Consider the following 10476-nt stretch of genomic DNA (forward strand, 5'->3'; position numbering starts at 1 on the left):
CCAAAGAAGGCAATCAAAAAAAAGAAGAAGACAACCACGAAGACAAGTGATTCCAAAAATCCAGGGGGACAGTAGCAGTAATCTTTGTCGGGGTTCCAGATTCTAGAAGCAAACATCAAGAAAAGCTAGCGCTGTGAACCATCAAGGCAGCAGAACCGGCTACTCCAAGATATCTCAACTGGTCACAGTATCCAATCCAATTTTCAAGAGAAGACCAATGGACTAGCATAGGAAACGCAGGCCATTACCCATTGGTTCTAGATCCAACTATTGCTAGTATGACCAAAAGTACTAATCAACGGGGGAGACGGACTCAACATCACTTTCTCAGAAACTCTAAGGAAGATGGGACTACAACTCGCTGAGATGATTACACCAACAAGGACACCTTTTTATGGCATAGTACCCAGCAAGGCAGCAATGCCACTTGGACAAATCACTCTACCGGTCACTTTCAGGACTCCCTCAAACTACCGTACAGAGTTCATCAAGTTTGAAGTTGTGGACTTCGATTCATCATATCACACAATCCTCGGGCGCCCAGCACTAGCAAAATTCATGGCGATACCGCACTATCCATACCTGTTGCTTAAGATGCTAGGGCCTAACGGTGTCCTTTCTCTTTGGACTGATTTGAAGCGCGCTTTTGACTGCGATGTTCAGGCAATCCAAATTGTAGCAAAAGCACAGGCCACCGATGGAAGAAAAGAAATAGCCACTGTTGCAGTAGAAATTAGCCCAAAAGAGCTAGAGATACCGGCTAAAAAACCCAGCATCCTAGCACCACCAAAAGAAGCCGACGTCAAGCAAATCGACCTGGGCACCGGTGATCCATCCAAAACGGCAACCATCAGCGCCCACCTCTCGGCAAAATAGTAACTTGCGCTTACCAACTTTCTTCAGGACAACAAAGATATCTTCGCTTGGAAGCCGACCGACATGCCAGGGGTTCCAAGAGAGTTGGCTGAGCACAAAATTGATATCAATGAAGGCTCCAAGCCTATGAAGCAACGACTACGACAATTCTCACCCGACAAGAAGGAAGCAATTAGAAAAGAAATCATAAAACTAATGGCAGCCAGATTCATCAGAGAAATCCTCCATCCAGATTGGCTAGCAAACCTAGTTCTAGTATAGAAAAAGAATACGGACGAGTGGCGCATGTGTGTCGACTACACAGATCTCAACAAACACTACCCGAAAGATCCGCTCGGGCTACCACGCATCGATCAGATAGTTGATTCAACAGCAGGATCTGCCTTATTGTCCTTCCTTGATTGCTATTCAGGATATCACCAGATCGCATTAAAGGAACAAGACCAGAGCAAGACATCTTTCATCACTCCATTCGGTGCCTACTGCTATAAAACCATGTCATTTGGACTCAAGAATGCTAGTGCCACTTACCAAAGAGCTATCCAAATGTGTCTGGGTGATCAGATCGGTGAAAACATAGAGACATACATGGATGATGTAGTAGTAAAGACAAAGAACCCGGACACACTCATTGAAGACTTAAAGCAAACCTTCGAAAACCTGAAAAGATGGAGGTGGAAATTGAACCCAAACAAGTGTGTATTCGGAGTTCCTTCAGGACAACTACTCGGATTCTTGGTCAGTCATCGCGGAATCGAAGCAAGCGCCAAGCAAATTCGAGCCATAACAAAGATGGGCCCTCCTCGAAGTGTCAAAGATGTGCAGAAGCTAACAGGCTGCATGGCGGCCCTAAATCGTTTCATATCAAGACTCGGCGAAAAAGGGTTACCTTTCTTTAAACTGCTAAAGAAGATAGACAAATTCGAGTGGATAGAAGAAGCCAACGAAGCTTTCAAGAATCTCAAGGCATACCTAACTTCCTCGCCCATTCTCACACCTCCAAAGAAATACGAAGACATGATGCTGTACATTGTGACAACTTCTACTATGATCAGCACAGCGATTGCCATAGAAAGAGAAGAAGGGCATGTATATAAAGTATAACGCTCCGTATACTACATCAGCGAAGTACTGTTAGAATCAAAAATCTGGTACCCGCATGTACAAAAACTACTCTACGCCCTACTGATCACTTCACGCAAGCTTCACCACTATTTTGAAAGCCACAAGATTACCGTGGTGATAGATTTCCCACTCAGAGACATCCTGCACAACAGAGACGCAACAGGGCGCATATCTAAGTGGGGAGTTGAACTTGGTGCTCTCAATATTGATTTCACCCCACGGAAGGCAATTAAATCTCAAGCCCTGGCCGATTTTGTTGCCGAGTGGACAGAAATTAAACAACCTATGTCAAATACCATCCTCGATCATTTGAAGATGTACTTTGATGGATCACTCAAGCTAGGCGGAGCCGGTGCAGGCGTTCTCCTCATTTCTCCAGATGGAAAGCAACTCAAGTATGTCCTTTAGATACTATGGCAAGCTACAAACAATGAAACAGAATACGAAGCCCTCATCCACGGGCTACGAGTGGCAATTACCCTCGGAATCAAGTGTTTACTCGTATACGGTGATTCAGCAGTAGTCATCAATCAAGTCAACAAAGATTGGGATTGCACCAAAGAAAACATGGGCGCCTACTGTGCTAAAATACGAAAGCTCGAAAAACATTTTCAAGGATTAGAAATTCTACACGTCCTGCGTGATTCTAATATTGCGACAGATGTCGCAGAACTGACCAATTTATAAGAATACAAGTACAATGGCAATCCGCAAGCGGTCGCACTGTCATACTTGAACCCATATAAACCCGGTAGTCCGTCGAGTACCACGACGGGTCTCGATAAACGATTTACAACAACCAAGATCGTACATGATTCAACATACATGCCACACATTACATAAAGTTCACAGATACTTTTCATCATCAGAGTACGACTATAAAGTTATTACAAACCGAGTTTGATAATTAAAGTGGAAGCAAATAAGTTCGAAGATAAAGTTTCCAACATAGTTTGATACAGTGCCAAACCAGATCACGGTCCACAAAAGCAAGGATAGGAATTACTAAGGAAGCCTGCCCAAGGCTTACTCCTCATCCACAGCGGGATAGAAGCAACTCTTGCAATAACCATGATACACAGTGCCATCTGCAACAATGGGAAAATAAACCCTGAGTACGAGAAGGTACTCAGCTAGACTTACCCGTCATGAACCAGAAATAAAATGACTCCAAGGATTATGCAAGGCTGTATAAGTGGACGTAACTTGACAACATTTTGCGTAAAAGGCAATTACCCATTGTACAATTATGATTCCTTTATCAAGTTAATTATAGCTATCCATTTCTAGATTAGCAACTATCCTGTGCCAAACATGTGGTATATCATTTAGAAGCATACAAGAGTAACCATAGCAGGTATTGTAATTCCATATTCATCTGAACCATCATGTTTCATAATATAGCTGCTATGATGTTGGGACTAGCCAAGTTTCTCACTATCCGGGAGAGACGGCGATTCGAATCGATTTCAACCAGCTGGGAATTTATTCCTAACACAAACCTAGATCTACCAGCCACGATAGTCTTAGGTCACCTTTGGTACAACTCCGGTACACATTTCGCGGGTTCGAACTGCGCCGCACAATCTGGAACACCAGATGCTAGGATGCTTAGGCCAAACCTGCCCTTGGGCTCAGTCTGATCGTTCCCCGGAAGGAGCACACAACAGAACGATTCCCGGCCTGAGTTGAATTACTCGGCTTCGCGGTCGGAACGAGTTATCCGGCCAGCTAAGTGAGAGGCATGCGTTCAATCTTGTCAGAAGCGCCAACAACGGTACGGTCCTTAATCGACACGGATGGGGATAAGTCCACACCCAAGACCTCCATGCCTTGTTGCTTCCCTATCGACCTCCTGTCCGGTCTCAATTTACTTTTACCTTATGGTTCTGTTCCACGATAGCAGATATAGCCAACCGTGCTCCGGTATCCACCTATATCTCACAGGTGACAGGACATCACCCGACTTCTACCGGTCTAAGCATGGCTAAGCATATATATTCGATCCTGGACCTATACCGGTTAAAGGTGTAATATCTGGACAAGGAATGTACATGCATCAAGTGGTTTCATTCAACTCTTATAACCTAATGCATCAATCATAAATACGTAAGTAAACATTTGTAAATTACTAGGAGACTTATAATGCTCCGGGGCTTGCCTCGCAGAAAGGAAGTAGGGCGATGGTCAGGACACTCCGGAAGCTCTTCAGGGTTCTGCTCCACGCCTTCGGGAGCTGCGGCTTGCGGATCCTCCTGCAGGTTCCCTTCCTCTGCTTCTTCGAATTCCAGCAACGTGATCTCTTCCTCCGATCCTAGATGCATGAGTATGGTATAAGTATTACGAATGCATATATGTTAACAAGTGCATCATGTTGTTTGAGTAGGTGCATATCTCTTCTCGATTACTACTTAACTACTTTTACAATGCATCGACTATGCCATACAGTAGCTACTTGTTTCACTCATAACTGGAGTTCTACAAATCCAAAACAGTGATCCTGGACTTTCTGGAAAGCTTATCAAATTCTCTACAACTTTGTTATTAACCATTTTTACAGTCTACATCAGTTTCAACATGTAACTCCTCACACTCTAGAATCAGTCCGGAAATGATTTAACATGCAATATAAAGTAAGAATACTTCTACTTTATGTAATCATTCAACATTTGACAAACTAGAACCTACCAACAGTGTAAGCATACCAAATACAGTTAAGATGATATAATGGTGAAGCCCAAACTATTTATTAAATTGCCTTTATTATTTTATTTAGATATCTAGGTTAAATAATAAATATATATCAGATGTGCTTAATAAATTCTCAAAAATTTACAGAGCCTTACTAATTCTATCAAAGGACTACTATAAAAATTTCATGTCATTTTACTAAGTAGAACATTCTATACAAAAATGATAAGGAAGCAAGGCTTGAAATAGCATAAATGGAAAATCCTACTGAAAAGTGTCAAGCAACAGATTTCTTATTTTTCCTAACATCCATATGGTACTAGTATCACCTCCAACAAATTTCATGAATTTTGGACTCATAATTAATTTATAAAAATTCATGCAATGATTAACTATTTATAAAAGAAAAAATCTATAACTATAGATCTACACATGCACTGGTCTTCAAATTTTTATCCAAGCTCATATATGCTAAGACTAACTTACCACAAAAATTTCATAATTTTTGGAGCACAGGAACTCTAGATATAAAATAAACAAATTTGAATGCATTCAAAAGCACATTTGAAATCCCTATTTAAATCTCCAAAACTTTCTACTGTAAATGTTAAAAACATATTTTTCCTAAATACTACACTTCCTAAGGAACACTACAAAATTTATTTCACAAATTTGGGAGCTACCAAACTAAAGATACAAAAATAACAAAACACATGTGAATCTGCATGCAAACTGAACTAGATTTGAAATGCTGAGTCGCTGACACGCGGGACCCACTGGTCAGCGAGACAAAAACAGAGCACAGCGGCGCTGCACGACGGACGCGGCCAAAACTCGACGGCGGTGAGTTCGCCAGCGGTGACATCATCACTAGACCTTCTACTCGACCTAGCGCGTCGATTGGTATACTTGGCCGGTCCTATTGCCGACCCTAGAGCTGACGGCGGCGACCATGGCGGAACGACGGAGCTGGACCACGGCGGCACGCTAGTGTGGGCTACGGTGGCTCGAACGGACGCTGCGCCGAGCATCACCGAGCTACGGCGGAGCTATCTAGTGCCCTAACGCGGCCTGGGATGGACGGTGGCGATGTGGCCACGGAGACGGAGCTCACGGCGGAACTCCGGCGAGCTTAAACGCGCGGCGATGGCTTACCAAGCTGGAACAGCGGACACGGGAGGAGGTAGTAGGTTGCTGGGGAGCTAGTGGTGCTACTGCGGTGAAGAATGGACGGCTCGTCGCGAGCTGTGCACGGCTATGGCGACGGCGGAGCTGCGGGCGCTCGGCGGCTGCTGCAGCGAGGAAGAAAGGGAGCCAGAAGCGAAATGGGAGCGCGGAAGGGGTCGGGCGGACGCTGGCGGGGTTAAGGCCGCGCCCAGGCGCGTCATGGCCTGCGCGGACAGACCGGCGGCGACGCACGGTCGTTTCCCGCGCCACACGGCGGCCACGGCCTGACGGCGGTCGGCCACTGAATCAGCCGATTCAGTTCGTCAGTTAACCCGAAGTCGAGCCTGACAGCTAGTTTTCAAGTCGACATATCTGCTAATCCGTAGCTCCTAAGCGAAAACGATCTACATGGTTTTTGTAGCTTGAAGTACCAGCTACAACTTTGGTTCAAGCACCTCGTTCTAATTCGCAATAGAGACGGAGTAATATCGTGCTCAACATCGGCTGTCAGTCGGTTAGTCGATCAACCACTTAGAAAATTTGTTAAGTGTTGAAAGCTGGATTTTGCTGGTTTTTGTGGGACCCATTCAAGCATGTTAGAAGCTGAATCAGTCCATGACCCAAAAATAAAAGTTGTTCCTTATGTCAAACACTCCAACTTTGCTTTAGTGAACTCCTCCATGCAAGGTCTCTAACACCTAGTTCAACTTTAGTCAAACATGTCACTTTGAAATCATGATACATATTCAAACCATTACCAGATGACCAAACTAGCCCTAGCCCTAAATACCAAAGTTGTTCATAATGATACTCTAAGCATGTTTAAACAATTTGCAAGGTCATTTAAGCATTTCATGTAGTAGTCACTCATAGAGCTATTGAAAGTAATCACATGAAATATCACCTAAGTGCTTGGTCATGAAATGTGGCCTTCATGAACAAGGTTCCTTTTGTTAACCTAAGTATAGCTAAGGTGTTTTAGTGACCAACATTACCCACTTGCATTCATTTGTACAAGATCATATGCATATGTTCCAAGAAACACGAAATAACAAGCAATGTTTCATATGTTTCGGTCAAATGTTTCAATGGCAAATGATGATTTATGAATGCTTGATGCTCATGCTCATGTTATGCAAGTCAAGTTATGCAAGGCTAACACCCGAGGTGTTACAGCCCCTCCCCCTTATAAAAATCTCGTCCCGAGATTTGCAAGACCTACCATTCTTGGAAAAAGGCGGGATAAACTTCTTGCAGATAATCTTCTCTTTCCCATGTAGCATCTTGTTCACTATGATTGTTCCACACCACCTTATAGAACTTAATAATCTTACTCCTTGTTACTCTCTCCATCTCTTCTAATACTCGAATTGGCTTTTCTTCATAGGTCAAATCCGATTGAAGTTGCACGTTGGTGGGTGCAATAGCTTCTCCCGGTACTCGAAGACATTTCTTTAGTTGAGAAACATGGAACACATCAAAGATTGCACTCATCTCTGTTGGTAGTTGTAGCTTATACGCAACATTTCCCTTTCGTTCCAAAATTTTGTATGGCCCTACATATCTTGGTGAAAGCTTCTTTTTCATCCCAAATCTCTTCACACCTTTCATGGGTGATACTCTCAAGTACACATAGTCACCTACTTCAAAAGTTAGTGGTCTTCTTCTTTTATCGGCATAACTCTTCTGTCTTGATTGAGCTGCCTTCATGTGTTGTTGGATGATACGTACTTGTTCTTTGGCTTCATTGACAAAATCAATACCAAAGTATCTCCTTTCATCGGGCTCAATCCAATTCAATGGAGTTCTGCACTTTCTGCCATACAAGGCTTCAAATGGAGCCATTTTGATACTCGCTTGATAACTATTGTTATAGGAGAATTCAGCTAAAGGTAACCATTTCTCCCATGAACCTTTTGAAGATATAACACAAGCCCTAAGTAAATCTTCTAGGATTTGGTTCACTCGCTCTGTCTGTCCTGAAGTTTGCGGATGATAAGCTGAACTTCTGATTAGCTTGGTTCCCAAAGCTTGGTGTAAGTGCTCCTAGAAACGAGCTATGAACTGTGGTCCTCTATCTGAGATTATGGTCCTGGGTACTCCATGCAATTTCACGATCTGGGCAACATATATTTCAGCGTATTTCCCAACTATATACCGCGTGTTCACGGGTATAAAGTGTGCTGACTTGGTGAGACGATCAACAATGACCCAGATTGAATCGTGACCTTGTGGTGTTGTTGGAAGGCCTGTGATAAAGTCCATACTGATCTCCTCCCATTTCCATCCTGGAATAGGCAGTGGCTGAAGTAATCCAGCGGTTTTCATATGGACGGCTTTCACTCTACTGCAGTTATCACACCTAGCAACATAGGCTGCGATCTCTTTCTTCATCTTAGTCCACCAAAAATGGTTTCTTAGATCTTGATACATTTTACTACTACCCGGGTGGATAGACAATTTGGACGAGTGAGCTTCTTCTAAAATTTGATTCCTTAGCTCACGGTCTTTTGGTACCACTAGCCGGTTCTCAAACCATAATACACCTCTTTCGTCCAATCTAAAATGTTTGGTTTCTTGCTCTTGCATTTTTCTCTTAATGTGACTTATTCCAACATCTGTCTGCTGTAGCTCTATGATTTTGCCCTCAAGCGAACAACTGATTGTGATATTGTGTAGTACAGCAGGATGTAGCAAGTTGAATCCATCTTCCAATAGTGCTTCCACAGGGTTGCAATGGGACTTTCGACTAAGTGCATCGGCTACTACATTAGCTTTACCTGGATGGTAATGCACTTCCAAATTATAGTCCTTAATCAATTCCAACCATCTACGTTGTCTCATGTTCAGTTCTGGCTGGGTAAAAATATACTTGAGGCTTTTGTGGTCAGTACAGATATGACATACATTGCCCAGCAAGTAATGTCTCCATATCTTTAGTGCATGGACAACGGCTGCAAGTTCCAAATCATGTGTAGGGTAGTTGACTTCATGTTTTCTCAGTTGCTGAGAGGCATATGCAATTACTCTCCCTTCTTGCATAAGCACACATCCCAAACCTATTCCTGATGCATCACAAAATACATCAAAAGGCTTTTCAATGTCTGGTTGTGCTAGCACAGGTGCTGTAGTCAACAAAGTTTTGAGGGTGTGAAAAGCTGTTTCACATTCTGGTGTCCATTTGTATTTCTCATCTTTCTGAAGTAGTCTAGTCATAGGCTTAGCTATCTTTGAGAAATCTGGAATAAACCGGCGATAGTATCCTGCTAACCCTAGAAAACTCTAAACTTCATGCACCGAAGTTGGGGCTTTCCAATCCATGACCTCTTGTACTTTTGATGGGTCTACTGAGATTCCATCTCTCGATAAAATGTGACCTAAAAATGGTACTTTGCTCATCCAAAATTCACATTTGCTAAACTTGGCATATAGTTTATGCTCCCTCAGTCTGGATAGGACAATCCTCAGATGCTCTTCATGAGCTGACTCATTTTCTGAATAAATCAATATGTCATCGATAAACACGACCACGAACTTATCAAGTTCGGGCATGAATACCGAGTTCATTAGGTACATGAAATAGGCTGGAGCATTCGTTAGTCCAAAAGACATAACCAAATACTCGTATAAGCCGTACCTAGTAGAGAAAGCAGTTTTGGGTATATCCTCCGGTCTGATCTTTATCTGATGGTAACCTGATCTCAAGTCAATTTTGGAGAATACCTTTGCCTTCGCTAGCTGATCGAACAAGATGTCGATGCGGGGTAACAGATATTTGTTCTTGATGGTCACAGCATTGAGTGGTCTGTAATCTACACACATCCTCAGTGACTTATCCTTCTTTTTCACAAACAGTGCTGGACATCCCCACGGAGATGAGCTAGGTTGGATAAGACCTTTGTCCAATAGATCTTGCAATTGAACCTTAAGTTCTGCTAACTCATTGGGTGGCATTCTATATGGCCTTCTGGATATAGGTGCGGTACCTGGCACTAATTCAATCTTAAATTCCACGTCCCTATCCGGTGGTAGACCTGGTAATTCCTCTGGAAATACATCCGGAAACTCACAAACCACGGGAATATCACATATGGTGGTGGCTTGGATAGCACAGGCTAAATGTTGGGGTTCGAAATCGCGGGAGAGTGGAACTAGAAAAGCATTCCCTCCCGTGGGTTCTCTCAACATGATAGTATGGGTGCTAGTGTCAATAAGAGCACCATGATACTTCATCCAATTCATGCCTAAGATTACACTTATCGACAATCCCGGCAATATTATCAAATCTGTTGTGTACTCCCTCCCTTGTATCAAGATGAGTACATTTTTGACTATCTTTTTGGTAGTAACAGTTCCCCCTGCTGAACTTATGTTAAAACCCCCTTTACTTACTTCTATTATTTCTTGATCATGTCTAGATGCAAATGCTTGACTCATAAATGAATGAGAAGCTCCCGAATCAAATAAAACAACAGCGGGATGCTTGTTGATGAGAAACATACCAGCCGTGACAACTTCTCCGGCGGGCACTTCCTCCACAGTGGTATAATGCACTTGTCCCTGACGTGCCCTGGCATTCACCTGCCTCTGATTGTTCTGATTTGGGTTGCCATTCCT

Source organism: Miscanthus floridulus, chromosome 17 (assembly GCF_019320115.1).
Source record: "Miscanthus floridulus cultivar M001 chromosome 17, ASM1932011v1, whole genome shotgun sequence".
NCBI lineage: Eukaryota > Viridiplantae > Streptophyta > Magnoliopsida > Poales > Poaceae > Miscanthus > Miscanthus floridulus.